We start from the raw sequence: 27,807 nt of genomic DNA on the forward strand, positions 1-27,807 counted from the left end.
TTTGTGAGCCAAATAGAACACGATACTGGGTTTTGTATACATTATAAAACATATAGGTATATAAAAATAAAGTATATATAAATAAGAAATCATTTGTGACCTAAAACTTTATGGGATAAAGAACTATTTTTCAAGTGTGTTTTTTACAGCACTTGGTACCTTGAAGTAATTTCTAGGACTTGTCTAAGAACCTCAGTCCTCTCTCTATGCAACTTAAGATACATGTAACAATATAGTCATAGATTTTTGCCTTATTTTGTTTTCTCTAGATAAGTAGAGCAACAATTGTAAACAGACTTAAATGTGTGGTGTTCATACCTATGCTGATAAAATTAATGTATTTCACTGTGGTTTGTGGAAGTTGAATACTAGCACTCCGTTAGCAATCCATTAGCCCACTGAAAGTAAAATCGCATTATTGTGATCTCTGGGAAGGTGAAGCTTCTATGGACTGGCAACATGAAAGGTACTTTGGACATGCAAAAGACATGGTCGAGACTGCAGTTGAGGCAGAAAAGGCCATGAAACAATTTAACACAAAAACAGTTGTTGTTGGATTTTTTTCAGATGCAATACAAAGCCAAGTTTCAAAAACCAAAGTTAACAAAGAAAACATTGTCTCACAATGTCAGTCTGTAATAAGGTACCTAATATTTGTTGACAAATGCAGTCTGATGTGATTAACAAATATTAGGGTGGTGAGTCAGCACTTACTTTCAAGATGCTTGGAGACCAGCTGAGGGCAAAAATAACGCTTCCCAGACACCAGCAAAGCATGGCAAATCACTGGCCTCAGTTGTCCCTTTCTTAATCTTTAACCTTTCTTCCTTTGGAATTTAATATTCTTGGTTCCCACAGAAAACAGGCCTTTTTTTTTTTTTTACTAACTAGCTTGGGAAGAGGGGGATAGTTAATCAATATATTAAAAACAAAATGAAACACCTTTCACTTTTGAAACAAAGAACCACAAGTCAGTGAGGTATAATTCATAGATGCTGTTAAAAATAACATTGTTTTAAAAATAATTCCTTGAGGTTTCTTTTTGTTTTGAGTTTAACTGTGGATTTTCACACTTTATGTTGCAAGTGCTAAGTCAACAACATTTTAGTCCAGTAGTTTATATTGCCCTTACAGAGTATCTACAGCCAAAGAAGTTTCCCGTGGCCACTGATTTTATCTTATCTGCATATTGTTCTCTGAGTAAAAAATAAACATTTTAAATGCAATTTTGCCCATTTTAGTTATTATGATTAAATTATCTAATTAAAAAAAAGTCTGTTTTAATTCCATTTCAGCCTGTCGCATTCAACTAAAAAATAGTCCAACTCCTATTATGCAGATCCATGCAGTAACAAAATATTGATACAATAATGTATTAAAAATTACTACCCATACTATGCCCATATTCTGCCTTTCATGCTTATTCTGAATACAGAAATAATCTGAGGGTAACATGAAGACCGTGCTAGAGACAAGCCATTTCCTCACAGCAACTCTCTCAACTATCTTCTTGCATATATTTTCCTTTGTATCCATGCCCCCCTGTGCCTGCATGTCCTGGGAAATCCTGGTCTCTGCCTTCTTCCTCTCCAGCCTCCAGAAACGCTTTCTTCTTGGTGCCTCTCTGTAGCTCTCCATTTTGTGACACCAACCAAGAAAGCATTTCCCAAGACAAGCAAAGAGAGTAGAGGATGAGAAAGAGTTGAAGGCTCCCTCAGCAGCAATGTGCTGGCAATGGACTGGATAACAAATCACTTTGAGTGCATGAGAATAAAAGGTTGTTTTAGCCATGGATATAAAGAGATTATGAAAAGAGAGCAAAAATGGGAGGAAGCCCTCCCCCTCCGCTACCTTTTTGTTACCCTACCTTTGTTCCCCATCAGTATATACAACCCAGTTCCACTAAAGAGGCTACTTCCACTTGCTTCCTTATGATTATGCTGTCAGACAGCCTCAGAAATTAAAAAGAGATCCAAGAACAAAGTTAAGAGAGGCTCCTTATGCAGGTGAAGTTTGCTTGTGGTGCAGTTAAAATTTAGCTCTCATCCCTGGTCACTGCAGCTGGCATTGGCCTGAGTTACCATCATCCCCCTCAAATTCCAGGAGAGGGGGAGGCTTTTTAAATCATAGTTCTCGCACCAGGGGTCCCAGTGAGAATGTGAGAAACTGCAGAGCTGAGCCACAGAATGACAAGAATATTCTCCATTATTTTAAATATTTTAGCAATTTTTATTAACATATGGAAAATCTTTAACTGCAATTATAAGTTACACTTTGAAAAAGTTCATTTATTCAGTACAGGGGATTAGCTTTCATAAGAATAAAAGTCATGCCAGAGCCAAGCCAGTAGAGTCTCCTTGGAAACATTCCTGTTTGAAGCTTTTATTGGTTGCTGATATAGCATATTTTGCTCTGTAGTCCAGGAAAAAAGAATCTGTACATTAATGAAGAGTAGAAAGACAAAGTCAGAAAACATAAAGCCAGTACCCTACGTGCTCTGTGTATGCATTTCATCTTGTTACAGCAATTATGGGATTACAGGCCCTGGTCCCACTAGGATTTGTGTCACGATATGGGTAGAGTTTATAATTCAGCTAATGATTAGCTTCAAGTTTTGTTATCCACAGACAGTAATAAAAAGCTGATCTGCATTGTTGAGGTCTGGCTCACCTTATGGTAGGAAAAGGATTTTATCAAACTAAAACAAACTGCTGATGCAGAAAAAGAATAACCCTTCATTCTTTCAGCTTAAGTCATGAACATTTCAGACAAAGTATGAAGCAGGTTTTGGACTATTGCTTTTTTCTGGGAAAAACGATATGGGGTTTTTTCTTGGTTTTGGGGTAGGAAGACCATTTTATTAATGACTTACAGTCAAATTTGAAACACCATTTTTACAGAAAGGTAATAGAAAACTTTTTTTCTTTATTAAGAGTAAAAAAAATCTGAAAATTTACACAGTCTGAAAATAAAGTATTTTTTCAGCACAACAAAACAAAAACTCATACACAGTACAAACAAATCATCAGCTAACTTAGCCCAGGAAAAGAAAACAGGACTCTAGAATCTGGGACATTAACCTGGGCTATAAAATCTCTGTAGGTATGTTTTCTGTTTTATATACAAGTCATTGCAATTCTACACACCTCTAAAACTCTGACTCAAATCAACTAAAAGCTTATAGGTAGGATGGGTTAGCTTAAAGATTTTTTTTTTAATTATTTTGCAGTCAACTTGGATTTTCATGGCAACTGAAATCCAGACTTGTATTTTACAGTGAGGGCCATTTTTCACTATTGTGTATATGCATTTTTCCCCCCATTTCACCTGAACATAAACTTGAGAGGGTTCATCTGCTCACAAACGCTGTTGTTATAGGCCGGAGACCCTTATTCTGCTCTGTAGAGATTGTCGAGACCAGACTACTTGCTCCATTAATATCCTCTCAGCACAGGACCCAGAATACTTTTCAACATCAGGTAACACACTTATCTGACCAGAAGATCAACAGCCACCAGAGTCGCATGTCACGGGAATGAGCAGGGAGGATCAAGGAGGATCAAGAGCATCGCCAGCATTGTAGTCCTTTGTGGTAGAAGAGGATTTAGTAGGTAAATTCCTAGATAATTCCATTACACATTCACCTTCTCAAAGCTTTGGTTGCTTGGTAGAGAAGATTGTTATTTAGCAGTTAAAGCTGAGGAATGAGATCTATAGGTTCTGGTTTTTATTATGTCTGTTCCAGTTTACTGTGTCTTCTTGCATACCATTGCATCCACAGCTTCCCACATCTGTGAAATAAACCAAGCTGCACAGGCTTCAGCTCAAGCTTGCATGAAGCTGCAAACAGCCTTGCTTTGCTGCAGATGTGCTGGCCAACAGCTGTGATTTCCTCAGATTTGCTGTGTCCATAAATTTACCAAAACGAGGATTATTTTGATTTGTCTAGTTATACACTAATGATTTTATCAGGCCACTATATATAGTAACAAGGCAGATTAGAGGACAGGGACTCTGTGGTGTTTCTTCTATACTGGTATGAGACGTATTCAAGAGGAATATCAGAAGATGGCATTGTCCGATGCATTTACCTTACAATCCAGGTAAATGATTGCGGATCCTATAAGCATGCTTAAACTAGGGTTGAACCACCTGACCCAAATACTTACAGCTGTATAGATGCAGAAACGATATGGGTTTCATTCACTGAATAGCTTCCTCCCAGCTGGACATGTGCAGACAAAAATAAGGCCTGTGCTATTGTGATCATTGTGCCTTAAGTATCACAGAAAGGCTGTTAAAGCTAATGCTGGCATGACCTTCAGTTACACCTCTGGAAAAAATCCAGACTTATCAAAGGGTGCGAAAGAGAGAGAAAGAGAGACAGAAAAGCAAAGCTGCACTTATGCTGAAGCTTCTGATCCACTTTGAATAATCAAATCCAAAGAGAAAAAGAAAAAAAAGGAAAAAAAAGAAAAGAAAAGAAACTGCACAACTTTACTTAGCCTCCTAGTCTATTATACTCTTTGAACTGAATATTATATGCTCTAATCCTTCTGGATATTTAAAGCTATGATGTTATTATTGTTTACTTTGGCTCACACCCCTAATTACATTTTGGTTTTGGATGAGGACAATTGTTTCATTGAGATAACTATTCTCTAGTGCATCAGAACTATATAATTTGTGTGAATTCCTAGCAGGAGTATATACAGTCCTGTAATGCACACAGTTATTTGGAACCTTGTCATTATTTTCTGCAATGGCACATGTAAGAATATGGCCAATTTTACAGAAGAAAATGTATTTCAATGGAATCAGTGTTCTGCTATTATACTAAAACCGTGACAAGTACCTCATTCACAGTGTTATACAGTCAATGACGCATACTTCATATATCCTTAATTTTGAGAAACTTATTTCAGTCTCAGTGTTACTCACCTACCATTTATACATCTTTGATGCCCTCTCATTTTTATTTTTGGGAACCATTTACACAAAGAATAATGAGTAACTGAACAAAACTTTGAGAAAGAACCAGTCATTTCCATGTAACAAATAAATCTCACAGAATCTTAATTGTCTTTCAGGAAATTTCTCACTTTGAGTCTTCAGGCCAGATTTTTCCAGGCTTTTCCATACCACTGGGATTTATCACCATTCACAGATAGATTCTGACTTCAGAAAAAAAGGTTTAAGGAATTATGTTTGTGCAGGAAATTTTGTTTGCATAGCTTGTTCTTAAAAAAAAAAGTACAGTTTTACACAACTGAACTAGCAGAGGAGACTATCTTCTCAAGCTTGCAACTTAACAGAAATGTAGAAGGGGCAGCAGAGATCGTCAAAGCAAACATTACTTTTTTTTTCCTTCTTAGTAATATCAAGTATAATGTAGCCACTACTTGAGAACACGTCCTCAGTTGTGTGATCAAGGAGGCTGATCAAGGATGCCATCTCTCCTGCTCTCCTCCGGCACCGTGCACTTTGCTCTCAGCTTTCTGTTCTAGGACTCAGTTCTGATGGGGATCCACAGCTCCCAGCTTGTAGACCCAAATGTCATTCAGGCAGAAACATGTGTGAAACAGTTATGTGTAGGTATCCTGCCTCTAACACTGTCTTAACAATAGAACAGCTCTTTAAGTGAGGGTCTCGGAAAGAAAGAAGTGGTTTGATTCTTTAAGAAGGTACTGCTATTTGAAAACAGTTATGTGCATGACATTCCTGTCTAGTAGCCGCTTACCAAAAGTTAGATTTCTCTTCATTACCTCAAGTGATGGAGATTTGTGCTGAGATATTGAGTGCATTGAGTTCCAAGTTGCTGGTAATACAGGTAATATACTCAGAGTATTATCCTTGTGCATTATAGTGTTTCCATTTCTTCAGACTTCCTTCTCAGGGGTGCAGAACATGAAAATACTTTTACAATATCTTTTTAATCTCCCAAGACTAAAATATGCCACATTTCAATTATTTTTCATGCATTTTAATATTTTCTGTTGATTTCTGGCAAACCTTAGAAACAAAGGCTGTACAGAAATCCTAGTGGATTTCTATTAGGGCTCCAGTTACTGAGAGCTATGGAAGACTGCAGTTACCTTTCACATGACGAGGTTTCATGAAATGGCAATAGCAAAGGAAAGGCAGTTGTTCCAGTTCCACAAAACAGGCAGGGAAGACGCATCAACCCTTCACTCTTCAAATGTTTCTCCAAAAATGACCCTGTCCTAAGAGGGATTTTTAATTATATGCAACATTTGAAAAATAAATAGAAGGCTCAGGAAAAAAGGTATGTCTTAAAGATCCTATTTTTTGACAGAAAATATGGAAAAGATTTATTTTAAGATAGACCAACAGTTACATTCTTATTCACAGCCTCTATCCATAAAATTGAAGACATATTTTGTCTTCTTACACTGCACAGAGGTTAAAACTTCACTTTAAACTGACTCTGAAAAGAGATGCTGCTGTGCATATGAGAGAGTGGCGTGCTGCTACCAGTCCATACTTTGTAATTCAAGTTCTTTCCTAAAGATCAGATTCTTCTATGGTAACAGGTGTCCAAAACTAGTCTTAACATAGGAAGATAGAAGATTAATTATACTGCAGACTAATTGTATTACAGAATTATTTTACAACATCCTATATATAAAGTTTAGGAACAACAGCTTTTAGAAATTATACTTTTACATTGCTTTGTCTATTCTGTATATTTGGTTTTGGGATAAGTTAGTGCAAATAGAGGAGATTTTAATCTTCTGCATTGCCTCAATAGTATAAAATACTAAGACAGATAAATTTATTAATTCTGACATTTTCAAGGCTTGTGGTTTTAAAAGTAGGTCATCTAAGGCACAGAAAATGCCCTTCAGCAATTTGGACTGAACAATGCCAGAGCTTTTCTTCTTTTAGTATAAATAGCTTGAAATAATTCTACTTAATGATAGAATTTTTTAATTCTAGCTTTTATTTCAAATCTTAAGAGATTGATGTCTGCTTCCCATCTGCATTTGGGAATAGTTTCATACAATCAGACAGTATTTTCAGTGTGATCATTCATCTTGCTCAGAAGTGTGAAATTAAAATTCAAAGAGGAAGTGAAAACATATGACACAGGAACAGCAGAAAACCTTGATAAAAACATCACTTTATTTTAGTTAAAAAAAACCTTCTAACAGCATTAATAATCAGACTGTCTTTGTTTTACTGTTATGCCTATTTGGTTTTTCCTTACCTCAGATTCAAATATTCTTTCTCAAAATGTGGTATAAAAAATGCAGGCATATAGAAGTTGAAACTAAAAGCCACCACCTTAAGTTGAAAAAGTTGCAAGAATGGCAACAATTTCTTCTGTGCCACTTTAGATTCGTACAAATAGTCCAAATGAAGACTTTTGGTCACTTGAAAATGCTGTATTTCATATAAATCTCCACATCACAAGACTAACAGTTGGAGCTTTGGAATTGACTTCAATGAAGCCAGGATTTTAGCCCATATCCCATAACTGTCTAGGGCAGAATAAGAAAATGATACTGCAGTATTACATCAGTTGTGAGGCTTACAAACTATTACCTATTGTCCCTATTAATTTTTTAAATCTGTTTACTAATTCTCTATGTAATAGCAGAACTGCTGGGGGCAGGATTCTTATGACAATAGATTTCAACTGAAAAACTTTACTGCTTCTCTCTCTCATCCCATCTAACATAGAATTTTTCACTTTGCAGTGAATTACTTGAAAAATAAACTAGCCCATTAACTTTTTCCCTGTATATATCCAACCCCTTGATTTTACTGTAACAACTAAATACTGCAGTTGGGATGGAAAGCATATCACCATGATTTTTAGACAGAATGGTAAGATATGAGCATGAAAACCTGAAGGGCTGAGATTTGAAAACTGATTCAATTTTCTTTTACCCTCCTGTTGAATATAACAAGTTTTGTGACAGCCTTATCTAAACAACTAATCACCATTATATCATTTATGTGGAATACAGTTATAGATGAGATTTGAAATAAACCTGTGTTAAATTCTGCAGATATTAATATCATATAGGGAGTTCCTGAAAATGAGCTGATTCCTGCAAGTTTATGAAGTGTCTGGTAGATATATTGGTTTGGAAATAGAAAAGGAAAGGTAGGGAGTTATTGCAAACGTGTGTGCAGATGACACAGAGTATACCTCTTCCCTCTCATCTCCACTTCTCTGTCTCCCAGTCTCTCTGTCCCCCTTTAATGCTCTTATGGTCAGGTACCTCTCTGTTCTTACCCAGCAAATGCCCCTTTCCTCTATCTACTTCTTTCTTAATGTCTGCTTCTTAAAACAGTCTCCTCTTTCTTCATTTAGTCATCAGTAGTTCCCAAAGCACATTATCCATTTTATGCATGCACTATGTTTCTAACTTTGCATTGCTTGGACCCTGCTCACCGCACAAGCATGCGTATGTCTAGCTTTAAATATCCAGGCTTGCTGAGCACAACATGAATACAGATCAATGAAGTTAACAATGAGCATACATATTTGCAGCATCAAACCCCAAAATTTTTAACATTCAAATACATAAACAAGTATCTGCTTCACATAACTGTGCATCCCCTTCTGCTTCAAAATTAAAACTTTCTGGAATAATCATATGGGTGTTAATTATGTGTTTAGATACACATGGAGCTGGCAGTCAAACTTGAGTCAGGCTAGGTTAAAGATGACTGCCTCAGTTGGTGATGATGTCCGATATTCTCCAATGTCAATACAGGTTTTTTAACTGCCTGTTGTAATCCCATCTAAATCTTTGCTTTAAAGAGAATTTAGATCAAATAATTCTAGTCTCCTTTCTATATGGCGAGTCATAAATTCATCTTTCTTCTAACAGTTAGGGACTATTCTCCAGGTCTTCATGTGAAAATCTAACTGGTTCCAATGTTCAGAACAAATTATCATAAATACTTCTGTCTTTTAGATTTATGAACCTATGAAGATAAGGCAAACATAGACAGTGCCACATTCCAAACATCCTATATACACTAGCATGACCGTCTCCTGATATTTGCTCAGTGAAACATTATGAAGAGCTTCTACTACTTCTGAAATCTGATAGATGACTCAGCCATATTGTATCCCTATCATCAAAAATGCTGTCACTTGAAATGATGAACTCATCATTGCAGCTGTACAAAAGGTTTAAAATAAACATATTTAAGGTTTCTAAATGGATTTCAGTTGCAGCTGTCAAACACTTCAGAATTTGGGTTGAAGCTGTTCATATTACCCTTACAGTTAGTGGTTAACAATATTTAAATTGAACACTTTGTAATTTTTTATTGTTGCAACTTCATCTTATTTCTAATGCCTAACAGTTAAAACAAAATAACATTTTTGATAACTCCTTACAAATGTCAAATCATTTGGGTAAATTTGAATTTTAAAAAGTGAATCATTTCTCATTTCTAATTCATAAAGCATTTGAGTTAATCTCCAGGAAGTATTGAAATCCTCTTAGTCAGTGAACAAGTACTTTGGTAAAGTACGGATTTTCAATCTAGCATAAGAATTTCAAGTTGTTTACACATGGAGGATTTCAGTTGCAACCTGAGAGTGACTTTGAAGAAAACTGAATTTCATGCCAAAGACAACTCAAAAGCATTCTGGGTAAGTACCTCTAATATCAACTGGGTGAATGAGTTAATATAGTTTAACCTTCTTTTTAACGTCCTGAAAGAACATTACAGAAAGTGGGAAAACAATTTAAGTGCAAGTACAATCCAGATAATATGTGCTATTTTCCTATGTTCTGTATGATTAAAAAGTGCATTTTGAAAGACCTAGGTAAATGACCTTCAGTTGCTTTTAGCTATTTTCTCTAATGACCTTTATTTAAATGATTGTTAAATAAAATTTTTACATAGTATGGCATTATCTATTAATTAAATAAGCATCTGAGTATGCTTACCAAATTATCTTCAGATAGCATTACCAAGGTGTTCAGCTACTCATCATCTTCCAAAAAAACATTCGTAACTTTTCAACATGCTAGATTACAGATCTGAACCCTGCAGATACCCTTGTTTAAACACACACAGTTCCCCTGACTTCACCACTGGACTACCTCTATACTAAAAGTTATTATGGATCCAGAAACAGAAGGCAGAAAACTTGATTCAAGCTGAACTCACATTATTCAGTATTTTGTGAGGAACTGTACCAGTCACTTGTAATCTTCATTAGCTGAAAACTTTGCTTAGGAAGAAAATCTGTTCATGTTGAATGAAATAGTCATAAAACACTGCACTGGATATCCAAAGAAAGTTCTAAAAACCAAGCCCCTCTCCTTTTAGCATGATCCAGACTTCTTAGATAACATGACTGCATTCCCTTATTGTCTCATAAGCCACGCAGCCACAACCCTGAAGCCCTCTTCACTGACTACACCAGTAGTCTGTGTTCTTCTTCCTGGCAATTCAGTGCACCAGCCAGCCGAACAGCCACTGCAGCGGTGACAACAGGAGTATTGCTCTTCCACCAAGTAATGCCTGCAGATGTTAAGAAAGGCTGTCAGCTCCCTGCCGTCTAGGGGCTTCAACCCACCTCTCACCCGCTGCAGTAAGCACACTAGCCCCACACTCAGGTCACCTGCGTGAGCTGTTTGGCAGCCAGGACCAAAAGAGTCAAAAAAAGGAAAAGCAGCAGAAGGAAGAGTGGTGTCAGCCTAATTGCTAGAAAATTAAGGGTAAGCCTAAGAGTGGGAGGGACGGAGCCTTAAAAAGCAACTAGATACCTTATGACCAAACTTAGGCTAAATACAGTTATGGAATAATGATAAACATGCATGTAAGAATGCAAGGGAAGTCAAACCATTCAGATTATGTATTGCATACACACAGAGTCAGAAATTGCCCCTAAATAATTGATCCTAAAACATACGGGGAGGAGGGGGCAGAGGAAAAACAGATGAGAGACTTCCATGACCACTTTGTGCTCTCCGGTCAAGTCACCATAACAAGACCTAAAAATACAGGTTTATAGAGTTAAATTAGTATTTTAAGTGTCATTTGCATAAATACAGTTATTGTTAAAGGGCAAATAAATCATCCTTTAAAATATTTTAGTGTCTTCATTAAAATAAAGTATATTTCCTATTATTTTTCCTACAAGGGAAAAAAAATGTGCCTCTATTTTGACATGTCTTTTATGTCACATGATGCAGCATCTGCAATCTTTGCTAATTAGAAATTAACAAATAATTCTTACTGATGTAGACATCAAAGAGAGCTATGGTTTTACCTGCATTTTACAAGTTAGTACCATCTAGGAAGGTTTGTAACATGGGCAGAAATTGTTTAGTGAGTGAGGATCAGGCGTTGAAGGAAAATATCATGTCAGTTTCTGATTTCTCTTTCTCTGCATGTTTAATTTGCCCCCTCAGAAAAATTAGTAGCTTTATTAAAGTCACTATCCAATACAGATACGATGCATAGTCTCAGGTCAATGGCATCTCCTGATGTTTTGGTTTCAATTCTTTTTTGGCTACTTCGCTTTGTCTATAACATGCATCAGTAGTTTATAAAATAGCTAATGCTTTTATTCTTACTTCCCTGGAATCTGAGTTTTTTCTACCTAACTTTAAGCAAGCTTAGTAAATTCTTCACAGAATAACTATGTAAGATATTTCTCAGTTCTGTCTGTTTTGAACTTAATTTGTTTAAACAAGGTATTTGGAAATATATATGCATACATACGTATATAACATCTATTAAAGTAACCTCATTTGGCATCTTTGACCTGAATGAAAAATTTCCATCAGGCTTCAGAACTTGTGGCAATCCAGAAACTGCCTTGGTGAAGATGTGTGGCTGGATCTCCAGCCAGAACACGATGAAAATTCTAAGGTTTTTCTGCAAAGGAATACTTTTAAAACGAGTAGCTTTAGGATCTGAATTGAACTGCAGAAAAGGTATCATAACCCACATCATTCTACTAAAGTCTCAACTCCTGCATCCTGAAGAAAACCACAGAGTAGTTCCTTTCACCTGAAACTCTCCTAGATGACATATATGACCAGGTGCAGGAGGCATTTAGGAAGAGGAGGTTGCTGTCTTGACCCTCTTATCTGCTTTCTCAGGGAAGAAGGTCCTTTTCTCTTCCCACACTGGCTAGATATTCCCTCTCTTTTCAGACGAAGCAAAACATTATGTCTCACTGAAGTCTATGGGAAGGACATGATTTCACTCTTATCTCTAAGTACTTCACACAGATTCATGGGGCACTACATGGAGACCCAAACATCCTCTGAAACAAAGCCACTCATGGGAAGGGCGACAGAAGGTTGCCCACGACTTAGAACAAATTTCCTTACCTGATGCCTGGGATCTCACTGGTTTCCTGAAAGAGGTGGGCAAAAAAAGGAGTGGCCAATGTTTCCTTCGATCACTTCACGTTAATATTTAACTACACACAGAAAGGAAGAAGAATAGACAGACTGAATAAGGAGGAAACTATCTTTGCATTAATGTCTTGGTCAGAATAGTTAGACTGAAATATGCAGTCCTCAAAAGAGAAAGTAATTAAGTAAATCTGATAGCTTTCTTAGCTGACAAACAAGGACAGAGTGAAGTCTTCCAAACCTATCAGCAGGAGTGGCTTAAGATAAAAAGCAACTTTCTGTCTGACAGATCTCATAATCTGTGGATCACCAGTGCAAGTTACTCAAGAGTCTTGAAAGTTACTTAAAGGAGACAGTTTAAAGCACTCGGCTCAGGGCCATGAGGTGTTCAAAGCTCTCTAATTTGAGTAGAAGTATCAAAAAAGGAGAGGCCTGAGTTTAGCAAGCACTGGACATAGATGAAAACAGAGTCTGAGCATTCAAATATGACTGTGAAGACGGCAGTGGCGTGATGAGAGGCAGAGAAGAGCTGGGAAGAAGGCCCACTTCTCAAGATGATGGACTAGACCACAAGGTCTAAAATAAGATACACAAAGTATATAGCAAAATAACTTGACAGATGGCAAGCAAATTAGAAAATATTCAGGCATAAATACAACAACTGAATCCATGAAGTTAGTAAAACTGTGTAAAATTCACTTACAGAAAATTACAAAGGACAACTCAATCTCACAGCATGGAAATAAGATTCCTCTAGAATGCAGAGAAACATTCCCAATCCAAAAGACATAATATAAAACAGGGCTACAACTTAACACTTCAGATAGAAATGCAATGATAATACTAATCACTACAGTTTCATTTCATTGATTAATTTTGTTACATTAGGGGATATCTTTGCATTTCAGTAAGCATCATGCTGGAACACTCATGGTGTTCCCAGGAGTTTTAAACTTTTGGTTTTAGCTTTTTAGTTTTAACCATCCTTTAAAAATCTTGTAAAAGCAACAAAAAGGATTGTAACTGGTGTTATAACAGGAAATATTACACAACATGTACCAGTGTATATTCATATCATATGAATTACATCTTTTTTTTATCGCCTGCCAAGATACAAGGCACCTTAGGAAATGTATATTGATAAAGTAGATTACCTTGGCCCTAACCCTGCCTCAACCAGATATCCCTCAGCCCTGCCTTGAACTTTATTTTTAATTATGATTAATATGTATGGAACATGCAGAGTACAATTATGCCCTGCAATGCAAGTGTAGGCCTCCCATGGAGTTCAATGGAAACTGTGTGCATATGTCAGAGGACAGAAATTGGCTCAATATGTTTAATCAAAATCATCTCTTCTGCCCTCTGCCTCCAGGCAGATTCCCATTTGTAACCCTAGTATCATTCATGATTAATAATGCACGTGTTAAAAATGAAAACTCTCTTTCTCCCTATCATGTCTCTGCACTCGTTGTTAAATTTTATAATTAAAATCTTCTCCCCCTGCCTCCTCCTTGCCAGTAGCAGATTCTCAACACTGATCCCACTCTTATGAGCCATAACAAATATATCTAAAGTTAAAATCATCTTCTCCAGCTGTAGAAGCCCTTTGCCATCCGGTTTTCATCTTCAGTTCCTGGAAATATTTTGGCAGCAGATGTGACTCCTCCCTGATGCATCTCTCAATCTGACTGCCACTCCTTTGAGCTGATTTTAACAGGCTGCTTTAAAGCAGGAACAAACCAGAGCACTCAGGAGGTCAAGAGTTCCTCTGCCACATGCAGCTTGAGCCCTCAGATGAGCACAGTGTGCAAAAGCAAGGTAACCAGGGTAAGAGGCAAACTGGCAAAAAAATGGGCAAGACCATGATTTTCATGCCAACCTATGTATTTGCCATATTGCAAATTGGTCTCATCAGCTCATGGCTTTTCAGATGAACAATAATTTTTCCTTGACAGATTCCCCTCTTCCAGGCCATTTCTAACAGGTAAAAAGTTGTCAGTGTTATTCTTTCCTGCAGTCACCATCAGCAGCCTGAATACTATTAGTTCTAAGGTATATATTGAAAAGTAGAGACAGATGGTTACCATTATAAAAATACAGAAAATGCAACTGTTTGGTTTTGTCAAGTGACCAGATTACCCAAATGCAAATGGCAGTTGAACTTTGGCCTTCATTCTGGACAGAATTACAAACCATGAATTAATGGCCTCCTCAGGTGCACAAAGTAAAAACAAGGGCTTTGCAGGCACGGGGCCCTCCATGGATGTGAGAAAGGGGAATGCTGATCAATGGAACCCAGGGACAAATAAACAACTATTAAATTTACAACAGCCATGAAAATTAAGACTATATGGATAAATCAATAACAACATTTCCATTTCATCTCACCCCAGAAATGCTCAACACCCATTTTTTTAATCAAAGAGTGAATAAAAGGGGAGGTGGGAGGGGACTCTGATACATGTAACTCAGTTGCAGTAGGGCTCAAGAAGTGTATTCCATGGCATTTAAAAAAAAAACCCCTTGTGTCAACACTCAGATTGTGCTGATACTCAACAGCGCTAATATTTAGTTGCAATAAAAGCTACTAAGACCTCATGTTTATCTCTACAGTGAGTGCTCTGATTGTAGATCACACAGAGTTACTTGGACTAGTGTGAAACTAGCCATCACAGGTGCTACAATGGAGACGTTATTTTTAAATGGAAACATTTATAAAAGTTCCAAAAATGACAGTACTGTCTTACCATACCATGGAAAAACCAACCAAACAACCAAACAAACCAACCTAAACCCCACAAACCAAACCAAACTAAACAACCAAACAAAAACCCAACACACACACACAAAAGCAAATGAAAAAAAAAGAAAAGAAACAAGAAAGAGGATCCCTGAACAAGATATCCAACTGTACTTGAAGGACAATGAACAGATCCATGAGCTTCAGGAGCTTCAGGAACCATGCATCCTGCTTTCAAAGACACAAGTGTGTTCTGCCAGGCTCTGGATTTGCAGAACAAAGTTCAATAATGATGTATTAAAGTTTCTCAAAAGGAGAAGACAATTACCCTTGAGAAGTTGTCTGGGGATGATTATGAAGAGTGTGAGACAGTGACAGAAAGAGATGCATTTGCTCTGGAAGAATAGCCTATCTCCATAGGCCTACTCAGATCCAGAAAAGATAGGCCTTGGAGAATCCCTAGTTTGCCATTTACAGTTTCTCTTAAACGATTGTTTGAGTGAGTTACAGAATCATAGAATCATAGAGTCATTTAGGTTGGAAAAGACCTTTAAGATCATCAAGTCCAACCGTATGCTTTGTTGCAAATGGTATTTTGACCACTGATCACTAGTCTTCCATCCTGTTGGGAACATAATGAGGAACAGAAAAAGTCATAGGTGCATTCTGCCTGTGGAAAAAAAATCCTGAATATACCTCCTTGTGAAAAAAAGCACATATAGAAGCTATGAGGGATTGATTACCCTTCTAGGGTATTTAAAGTCTAGTTATAAATTCTATAGTAGAGATGCATAATTCTGTATAAGCTTTAATTTTAGGAGGATTTAAAAAATATGCAGATTTTCTGAACCCTACTTCTTATATAGGATTCTGCAAACCCATATACCCCCCCTTACTGCCCAATACACTGGGGTGGACTGCAGAAAGAAAAGTTAAGAACCTAGTTCAGAAGAACAGCATTCATGGGCATTTTGAGTGTCTCAAAGGAATTTATTGGTGCTCAGAATTTGGCCCAGTATACCAAGTGCAGCACGTTTGGAAGAGTTCCTGCTGGCTGTCGCATACCATATAGCTGTTCTGAGCTGAAAGCTGCAACCATTAAAATGCATATTTAGTGCTTGAACTTGTAAAAAATAATAATATTAATAATAATGATCATGTAAAGTAACAAAGAAAAAGAAAATTATTTTCTAAAAAATTGAAACCTATTATATAATCAACTATAATTTATTTCTTTTGCCTAAACAGAAAGTTACTTTTATCTTCTTTTTAGTAACAATATCAAGCATTCCAGTAATGTTTAGTGCAGACAGCTATTTGAAACTAAAGATAACAAGTCATATTTACTATGCAATCAACACAATCTCCAAGGAAAGACTCTTCTCATATTAAATGCAACATTTGGTTCAAGTTCCAGGAAGCTGAAATTTTATTATTGCATTCTTTAAAAACAACATGAGCCTTGTAACAATTACAACTGATTATAATCAAGTTCAAGGTAGGCGACATTTCCCATGACCTCCCTTGAAGTCTCTGGATGTCCTTTGTCTTACATTGGTTCTCTTCCATATGCTTGCCCTGGACTTTGCATGGGGCTGACATTTAGGGTCAGATCAGGCTTAATGTTTTCATGGTTGAGGTTTTTCTGTTTTTTTGTGGGTTTTTTTGTTTGTTTGTTCATTTTTTAATGGGACACACTGCACCCTCCAAAGGAAAATGCCTTATCTGAAGGTGTTGTGGAAAATACATACCCATCATATGTGGTAGGCTATCAAACAAATATTTTACAAAATTATGTTAGTTGTAATACCTATCTTCCTCAAGGACAGTCTGTTGATTAGGCCTCAAACCATCAATAGTTAGCAGTTTTAGTCTGCCAATCTAATCGTAGCAAATGGAGTTCCTGACAAGCAGCCTCTACCTTTAAATAAAATTGTAAGTGTACACTTAAAGGATATTTTAAGCTTCAGGAATGTCCATTTAATTTTAAAAGACCTGGGGGAGTATTTATACACTCACTATTTCCACTCTGTCTTTTAGGAGTCCCTCATCATTACCAGAAGGGGACACCTGCTGGAAATAAAAATCAAGGACAAAAATAACCACTGGTGGTTTCTGCTAAATTGTTGCTTGCAACTGCAGGAATCTAACGCATGTGATCATTTAATTCCTACAGCACATGCTCTTTATATTCAACACTGGTGTCCGCAAGGTTATTCATCTTGTTCTACTGCAAAGTGCTCTGATTTGGATTCTTTTTATTGGGAAACTTTTCAGTGCATCAGGTATAGGGCTCTCGTTTAAAGCCCCAATAAAAGGCACACTTCCTAACCACCACACTCCTCTGTTTTCTGTAAGACTGACACCTAAAATCTTGCTTTTGCATTTTATGGTTATGTTTGTAACGGTATTAATTCTATTTCTAGATATAAGCAGAAAGTATTATTTTAGTGAAGTAATTCCTTACATACTGGAAAATAAATTAAAAAAAAAAAAAAACGGGGGAGATGTGCAAGGTGAAGAACAGTTTCAAGGTACATGTAGATCCAAAGAAAAACAATTTCCAACATTTGGTCACTTGCTCTTAAATAATAAAAAATAAATAAAAGTTACACTGGTAAGGACAATAACACATTAGGAAACATGTAACAAACAAAGTACATTATTTTGTTGTTGGTTAAATCTATTTCACAAACAGTTCACACATCTTAATTCTCTGTAAGCAGATTCTTACTGCACAGTGCACATTGCTGTTGATGCATTTTGGGTAATGAAATAATAAAACTCTTGTCATCCGAGCTTCAATTTAGCAAATACATACTTTACATAGTGATTGGGAATATCCACAAATTTAAATCTGAGCTCAGGCTTAAGCACCGTTATGAGTTAGCCTTCATCAGAAAAGAAACAGAACAGAGAAGGAGAAAGATAAATAATTGCACAGGGAAATTAAAAAGCGTTTGAAGGGTTTTTTACATACTTCATACAAAGCAGACATGAGTGAGAGCTCTTGATTTGCTTGCTTCTTCAGTAATCCTTTCATGATCAGGTGCAAGATTAGAAGTGAATACTACGAAAGTGGAAGTTAGTGATAGGATGTTATTCCATTGAAGACAGCATGTTTTCTCAGCTTATTGAAGTTCAGTACATTGTGTCCTGAATTAATAGAGTTCACTGAGGTAACCATAAAGAAAATAATGAGATTTATTTTGATTTTCCCCAATGTGTACTAAATGTTTCATAAAGGACAAGAGCCTAAATCTAAAATATAATGAAGTACCTATCGTGCGTCTTGAATAGAACTGAGGTGCCAGTGTCTAAAATTCAGATCCGGACAATATGCTCCACTGCCCCTTACAGATCCAGGTGTGTTTGGCCTCCATCGGGCTGAGACCCTTGGGACCTGCTTGGTGTGTCAGCCTAACCAGACCCCAGCAGGGCACTTCTCCAGCCCAGAGAATCAACCAGGTGAGTACCTTCAAAACACTCCTAACACGTACATCTCCCACCAGAGCAGGTCTCCTTGTGCAGCCATCACCTTCTCTTAACCACAGTTAGCAGAAAATATAGTAGTATCGGGCTGCCCTGCCTTTGCCTTTTATATACAGCAAAGAAAGTTGCACCCCCAAAGTGAGACATCAGACCCCGCTTCCCCCCAAAGGGGGGGTTTCAACCTTTGCCACCCGCTCTCCAAGACAACATCCCAGCAGGGGACTCTGGGAGGCAGGGAGGAATTCGTTGTGCTGGCTCCAGCTCCAGGGCAGTTCATGTATTTGGTGTGAATCAATCACAGTCACGGCTGATTCACAGCTTATTTTGGGGGTTGTGTATTCATATATATATATTTATGTATTTATAAATATGCATATGCAACACTTGTTACATATGAGGGGGAGAAGAGAAAAGACTGAGAAGTGACCTTTTTTGGAGGGATCGGAAAGGCATCTTAGTGAACAGGGTTAAAAAGACATTTGAAAAAAATAAGGATTAAGGATTTCTTCCACCGCTGTAAACAGTACTTACACACTAGCTCTAAAGACGTGGTTCTCATTAGTCCCAGCAAAACATAAGATAAAAAACAAAGAAAAAATATAACATAAAGCACAGAAGTGATTTAAACCAGTGACACCAAGTATGCACTTAGTCAGTACAATCCTGGCGTTAATGAAAATGTTGCAAGTGGCTGCTGTTGACACTAAAGGAAGAGTCCAATTTTCATTCTGCTGATGGTTTCTCTATGCACGCCTAATGATGCAAAGGCTTTTCAAATGCAAAACATTTTAAAATACTTTTACCCAGTCACAGTTATATTAAAATCTCTGAGGGTACCTAAAAAGTCATACCCCAAAGCCTTTTTTTCCAGTTAATTTTATGCTTATTTAACATGTTTCAATTTAAAACCTGAAAGGGAGTAATTTCTCTACACTGAGCAGATTCCCATTTACTCTTATCCAGAGAGTATACACCTGGAACATATCACTCACTCCTGCCTTTTCTGTTGCTATACCTCATTGAAGGGCTGAACAGCTGATACTTAGATAATACAAGCCACAGGGGGAGAATCAGCTAAGATATAAACCTGAGTGCAACTTTTAATTCAGCTTTGAAAAGAGATCATTGCTGGGAAGCATTAAAACTCTAAGACAACCCCAATTAAAAAAGAAGTTTGAATACTACATATAGGGTTTTTTTTCCAACAACGTTTCAGTAGAGTAAGTCCTCTGAATAATTTTCTTAATATTTTTAAAAGATGTGTGGCACAGTGGTACTACACAATGGAAGAGGAATTATAGTTATCGTTTCATATGAGGTGTGTTGAAAGACCTAGGACTGACGCAGTTGGCAGCCTTGGAGTTTGCCTTCTTATTACTACCATCTGTGTCAACTTCAGTATCCATTACAAAGAGAAAAAAGCAGGAGTGCTTTCTTGTGTACGTGACCCCGTTTATGTGCAGACCTTCAATATCTGCAGCAGAGACTGGAAGTGTGCTCATTCTCCACTAAACACAGTGAGAGATTCCAATGGCCAGATAACAGTTCTGTTTATCAGCTTGTAAACAAAATTCAGTGATAAAATTGTCCTTTTCTTCTTTTCCATAAGTCTTTCCTCTGGATTTTTTTTTTCCTACCAACTGTCATGATGCTGATGAAAAACAATCTCTTTGCCTTTTTGAACCTGATGTCTCTTACAACAGCAATCCTTTATAAAACCGAAGAGAGCAGTAGAGTTGTGCTTTAAGGTTTTCTTGGGGTTTTTTTTTTTAAATAAAAAACAACTATGCCAGCTGAAAGTAAGCGAAGAAAAGCTGTTCCACCTAATATGTGAAACAGTTGGCTTATAAATAGGCTTGGAAGCAGCCTGAATTATTTCAGGGAAGTTAAGTGGACTGTAACCAACTGCAAGTTTAATATCCAAAAGAATACTGCTGATACTGAATTTTTAGATTCCCTTACTTAGTTTGTAAGAAGATGACATCATCTGAAGACTTACTGGGATGATTGTTGAATGGTAGTTTATATACATCTTTCAAACTAGACTGAAGCAGAGAATACTTAAGTGGGTATAGCATAAGGCGTGACTAACTATGCCCTGCTTGCTGATGCCGGAAATGTGATTTTTTTCTTCACAACCTTCAAAAAGTTGGGTTCACCTCCCCATAATTTCATCTTGCATAAGATCTACCTTTGACAGAACAGATAATAGCCAAGCAAAGGCAAAGCAAATGAGGAACTGTGAGGGCTGCTTGTCACATTAGTACTTTTTTTTTTTTTTTTAATTACAGTGTTACCTGTCCTTTCTGTCTCTCCCATTAAATTTTGGTATAATCAATCCTCAAAAGAGGGCTGATTAAATGCTTCTTTAACATAGTGAAATATGGATATCCCTAGAGAGCTACTCAAGGAGTACTGAAATGGGGGGGTGGGAATGGGCAAAGGAGAGTTATTTTTATTTGAATGCCATTCCCAGCTAGCAGAGAGACTCTGATGCACGTGAGTTCACAACTGGCATCCCATTGCAGAGTAATCTCCCGTTACAGAGTAACCTCCCATTACGGAACACAGTCTCTAATGAAACATAGTTGTTGCCCGTCACATCCAAATCATTTTTCCAACAGCAAACCTCGCTGGATGCTTCACAGAAAAGGAGAAAAGCAACCAATCATAGATGTGTCTCAGAACTTTACTGTAGAAAACTGAATGGTCCTGTTGATAAATATACATTATGCATCAGCCTGAAGTTTCACTGCAAAAGCCAAACTCTGTACTATTTTCCTGTCTTGGAAAATGGTCCCACCACGTGAATATTGAAGAGGATAGCAAACAGTGTAAGTATGTTTTAATTTCCCTCCACATGGCTGGAATACCTTTCCACGTACAGCATTCTTTCTCCACCAAGGCGTATTTTCTGTCCACACAGATAGACTTAATTAAGGGCATGACAGCCCATTCTTCTAAAGACATTCCCAGGGAGATAGCATGTGAACAGGCAGTAATAAGGACGTGACCATATGGTACATTGTAAGAAAATTCTGGTAGTAAAGATACTAGTGAAAAACACTAGTAAAGACAGTGTTATTGGACTCTCCAATTCAGATGTGATCACATATATATAGAATCATAGAATCATAGAATCATTGAGGTTGGAAAAGACCTCTAAGATCATTGAGTCCAACCGTCAACCCAACACCACCATGCCCACTAAACCATGTCCCTAAGCGCCTCATCTACACGTCTTTTAAATACCTCCAGGGATGGGGACTCCACCACTTCCCTGGGCAGCCTGTTCCAATGTTTCACCACTCTTTCAGTAAAGAAATTTTTCCTTACATCCAATCTAAACCTCCCCTGCCGCAACTTGAGGCCATTTCCTCTCGTCCTATCGCTTGTTACTTCGGAGAAAAGACCGACACCCACCTCGCTACAACCTCCTTTCAGGTAGTTGTAGAGAGCGATGAGGTCTCCCCTCAGCCTCCTTTTCTCCAGGCTGAACAGTCCCAGTTCCCTCAGCCGCTCCTCATAAGACTTGTTCTCCAGACCCCTCACCAGCCTCGTTGCCCTTCTCTGGACACGCTCCAGCACCTCAACGTCCTTCTTGTAGTGAGGGGCCCAAAACTGAACACAGTATTCGAGGTGCGGCCTCACCAGTGCCGAGTACAGGGGCACGATCACTTCCCTACTCCTGCTGGCCACACGATTTCTGATACAGGCCAGGATGCCATTGGCCTTCTTGGCCGCCTGGGCACACTGCCGGCTCATGTTCAGCCGGCTGTCAACCAACACCCCCAGGTCCTTCTCTGCTGGGCAGCTTTCCAGCCACTCTTCCCCAAGCCTGTAGCGCTGCATGGGGTTGTTGTGGCCAAAGTGCAGGACCCGGCACTTGTCCTTGTTGAACCTCATACAGTTGGCCTGGGCCCATCCATCCAGCCTGTCCAGGTCCCTCTGCAGAGCCTTCCTACCCTCGAGCAGATCAACACTGTGTGTACATATTTTATTTTAACATGATCATTGACTTTGGTGAATAACTGGTGAAAATATATCTGTCTATATAACAATATGTTCACAGAAATCTAGATGAGCCACAGTTCCACTGAAATTGCAGTGGTTTAGGTAGAGTGGCCATAACCAAAGACACATACACTTCCTAAACAAGGTGCTGGGTCTACTTTAGTAACTTAAGTCCTTATAGAATAAGTGGTTTCCTTTGATTTCTAAAATCTGTCATATTTTAACAGGGACATTAATGAACAGTAATTACCACTGAAGAGCACAAGGACCACCTTGCAAATTGCAAAATTGCAAAATTTTGTTTTTGCAAATGTTGCATTAACCTCAGCTAATTTCTACCTCAGGAAACATGAAAGAAATGAATATAAAGGACCTGTAAATATCTCTGTAAGAAAAGAGAAGCATGTACTTTGAACCACACCTCAGCTTTATCATTCAAAAATACATGCTTTGAAAGAATTGCATGTTTTGTATTAAAAGTTTGCATTCATAGATTTCAGAAGAGATTTAGCAGAACATGAAAACCAGATGACAGACGATGCCTACTCAGAATTCTGAATTTGACAGTTAACTTTGTACTTATCTAATGTTTTATAGGTGGATTTGCTTGGCCAACCTAAGCCTATATGAAGCAGGAAAAATGAATCATAAAATCATCATAGAATCATAGAATCATTAAGGTTGGAAAAGACCTCTAAGATCATCGAGTCCAACCGTCAACCCAACACCACCATGCCCACTAAACCATGTCCCTAAGCGCCTCATCTACACGTCTTTTAAATACCTCCAGGGATGGGGACTCAACCACTTCCCTGGGCAGCCTCTTCCAATGTTTCACCACTCTTTCAGTAAAGAAATTTTTCCTCACGTCCAGTCTAAACCTCCCCTGGCACAACTTGAGGCCATTTCCTCTCGTCCTATCGCTAGTTACTTGGGAGAAGAGACCGACACCCACCTCGCTACAACCTCCTTTCAGGTAGTTGCAGAGAGCGATGAGGTCTCCCCTCAGCCTCCTTTTCTCCAGGCTGAACAGTCCCAGTTCCCTCAGCCGCTCCTCATAAGACTTGTTCTCCAGACCCCTCACCAGCCTCGTTGCCCTTCTCTGGACACGCTCCAGCACCTCAACGTCCTTCTTGTAGTGAGGGGCCCAAAACTGAACACAGTATTCAAGGTGCAGCCTCACCAGTGCCGAGTACAGGGGCCACGATCACTTCCCTACTCCTGCTGGCCACACGATTTCTGATACAGGCCAGGATGCCATTGGCCTTCTTGGCCGCCTGGGCACACTGCCGGCTCATGTTCAGCTGGCTGTCAACCAACACCCCCAGGTCCTTTTCTGACAGGCAGCTTTCCAGCCACTCTTCCCCAAGCCTGTAGCACTGCATGGGGTTGTTGTGGCCGAAGTGCAGGACCCGGCACTTGGCCTTGTTGAACCTCATACAGTTGGCCTCGGCCCATCGATCCAGCCTGTCCAGGTCCCTCTGCAGAGCCTTCCTACCCTCGAGCAGATCAACACTCCTGCCCAACTTGGTGTCATCTGCAAACTTACTGAGGGAGCACTCGATCCCCTCATCCAGATCATTGATAAAGATATCGAACAAGGCCGGCCCCAGTACTGAGCCCTGGGGAACACCGCTCGTGACTGGCCACCAACTGGATTGAACTCCATTCACCACAACTCTCTGGGCCCGGCCGTCCAGCCAGTTTTTTACCCAGCAAAGAGTCCACCTGTCTAAGCCGTGAGCCGCCAGCTTCTCTAGGAGAATGCTGTGGGAGACAGTGTCAAAGGCCTTACTGAAGTCCAGGTAGACCACATCCACAGCCTTTCCCTCATCCACTAGGCGGGTCACCTGGTCACAGAAGGAGATCAGGTTGGTCAAGCAGGACCTGCCTCTCATGAACCCGTGCTGGCTGGGCCGGATCCCCTGGTTGTCCCGCTCATGCCTTGTGAGCGCCCTCAAGATGAACCGCTCCATAATCTTCCCTGGTACCGAGGTCAGGCTGACAGGCCTGTAGTTCCCCGGATCCTCCTTCCGGCCCTTCTTGTAGATGGGCGTCACATTGGCAAGCCTCCAGTTGTCCGGGACCTCCCCCCTTAACCAGGAATCATAGAATGGTTTGGGTTGGAAGGGACTTTAAAGATCATCTAGTTCCAACCACTTTGCCATGGGCAGGAACACCTTCCACTAGACCAGGTTGCTCAAAGCCCCATCCAACCTGGCCTTGAATGCTTCCAGGGATGGAGCATCCACAACTTCTCTGGGCAACCTGTTCCAGTGCCTCACCACTCTCATAGTGAAGACTTTCTTCCTTATGACTAGTCTAAATCTACCTTCTTTCAGTTTAAAGCCATTACCCCTTGTCCTATCACTACATGCCCTTGTAAAAAGTCCTTCTCCATCTTTCTTGTAGGCTCCCTTCAGTTACTGGAAGGCTGTTATAACGTGTCCCTGGAGCCTTCTCTTCTCCAGGCTGAACAACCCCAACTCTCTCAGCCTGTCTTCATAGGAGAGGTGCTCCAGCCCTCTCATCATCTTCATGGCCCTCCTCTGGACTTGCTCCAACAGGTCCATGTCCTTCTTATGTTGGGGGTCCCAGAGCTGAACACAGTAGTCCAGGTGGGGTCTCATGAGAGCAGAGTAGAGGGGGAGAATCACCTCCTTCGACCTGCTGGCCACGCTTCTTTGGATGCAGCCCAGGATACGGTTGGCTTTCTGGGCTGCAAGCACACATTGCTGGGTCATGTTGAGCTTCTCATCAACCAACACCCCCAAGTCTTTCTCCTCAGGGCTGCTCTCAATCCATTCTCTGCCCAGCCTGTATTTGTGTTTGGGATTGCCCTGACCCATGTGCAGGACCTTGCACTTGGCCCTGTTGAACTTCATGAGGTTCACACAGGCCCACTTCTCAAGCCTGTCAAGATTCTTCTGGATGGCATCCTGTCCCTGCAGCCTGTCGACCACACCACACAGCTTGGTGTTGTTGGCAAAGGTGCTGAGGGTGCGCTAAATCCCACTGTCCATGTCACCGACAAAGATGTTAAACAGTGCCAGTCCCAATACTGACCCCTGAGGAATGCCACTTGTCACAGTTCTCCACTTGGACATCGAGCCGTTGACCACAACTCTTTGAGTGCAACCATCCAGTCAATTCCTTATCCACCAAGTGGTCCATCCATCAAATCCATGTCTCTCCAATTTAGAGACAAGGATGTTGTGTGGGACAGTGTCAAATGAGACCCAAAGAAGTTACACAAACCTATTCATGAAAGGAAAAAAAAGAAAAAAAAAAAAAAGAAAAAAAAAGTCTGAGATCCAAAAGTTAAACCAGGAGATGGAAGCAAGACAATTCTTCCAGAGGTGATGATAGCCAAGACGAAGAATAAGGAACTGTGTTCTTACAGTTTTATAGCATACATTGTAAAAATGTTAATAACTTCATATATACACTTCAGACTATGCCAAATTTAGAAGAAATTTGCTAAATTACAACAGAACAGTAAAAGAAAATAAAAGTATGGTTCCTAGATATACAGTCTTTTTTCACATCCCCAGGCACTCTGAAATTGTTACAACTATTGTAATGACTGGTTAGATAAGAATAAGAAAAGAATGCCAGTTTACATGTCTATATTATATTTTTAATTGGGGCAGCAATTCTATTCAACAACCTGCCTTTATCTGATTCCTGGAACCAGCCTTTTGTAACAGGGAATATTGGCTGCCACTGAGTGTTTCTTTCTCTCGAAGTAGCACTTGCCATTAAGTAAGTCTCAAACACAGGCGTCTATTTTAAGTGTCTCTGGATCTTCAAAAGTCAAGTTCTGTGAATGACTGTGCAAAATATATTATATATCTTCAGATCTACCATCCAATATCCTAAGATTATACCTATTTTGTGTTTGGTTTTATGTTCTCATAATTTCTGATTTCTTTTTCTATAAAAAATTCTAAACTCCCATTCCCCAGGATCACATAACAATTTTTAACAGTATTTTGCCATCATGACTAAGTTGACTGAAACACTTTTAGAACTTTTAGAACACTTTTAGAATCTGTTTAATAAGGAACTAAGTCCTACTAAGGAAACAGAGTTCTCTCCTGCATTCATTGTTTTATTTTTTGAAATTTCTTTCTGGTAACTCTTGTCTTGTTACTATGTGTCAGAGGGATATGACGAATCTCAGCCTTTGCCTGCTTATGGAAAAAGAAAAAGGTAATGTCTTCTTTTCAGAGCAATGAATGTTCAGAATGTGCTTGAAATTTAAAAGAGTAACCATGCTTTCAGGCTGTTTCATTAACCTTGAACAATGGGGAAAAAATGCCCAGAAATGTACATTTCATTAATAGGTGTGGTGGTCTCTGGGAGGAAAAATGAAAGAACAGAAACATTTCCAGTTCTGTAAATCAGCCTGACACAAGCAGATGGAACCATGTCCTACCTCTGATAAAACTATTATCTCCATCGTCAGGGCATTTCAGGACAGCTGCATAGTTGAATATTATTTTTCTGGAATATCTGATGAGGTGTTTACAAGGAAAATTAGAAGCACCTTGCATTGCTGTGTTTGCCCCAAGCACTTATACAGATCCAGTAGCATACATTTGGCAAGCGCTTGTCCATGAGTGATATTACGGGAAACTCTGATCTCATCTCATGGTGGGAGGTTCAACAGATATCCAAGATAAAAGCCAGAATAATGACGGTAGGCTTTGTTAATGGCATTCTCTGTGAACCCTACTGAAATAATGGACAGCCACAAGAGAGTTGACACAGATCCTTGGAAAGCATCAATCTAAGACATCAAGCTTTGTAACTAACTTTTCCTGCTAATCAAGTAATCTGCAGCATTATTATGAGGAAAAAAAGAAAAACTTAAAATGAAGCTTTCTCCCCCTTTGAAGGAGATAACTGGGTCTGTAACTATGCTTGGACAAGGAGAAACCAGCAAATTGTCGGTTCTGAAAGTCCTCTTGGAGAATTCAGCTACCAAAATCTTTTCTTCTTCTTCTTCCTTCCTGTTTGCTGCAATGACTGAGGCTGGTGTGGGTCCTGACCACTGCCATCTCAGTCAGCATTTCAAACCTGATCTCAAGAAATAAGCAGCATACAGCTCCCTCCCCTTACCTCCTTATATTGTTCTGTTCGCTCTCTGCTCCTTTGCTTATGTCAGGATTGTCC

Source organism: Aptenodytes patagonicus, chromosome 1, assembly GCF_965638725.1.
Source record: "Aptenodytes patagonicus chromosome 1, bAptPat1.pri.cur, whole genome shotgun sequence".
In the NCBI taxonomy this organism is placed as follows: domain Eukaryota; kingdom Metazoa; phylum Chordata; class Aves; order Sphenisciformes; family Spheniscidae; genus Aptenodytes; species Aptenodytes patagonicus.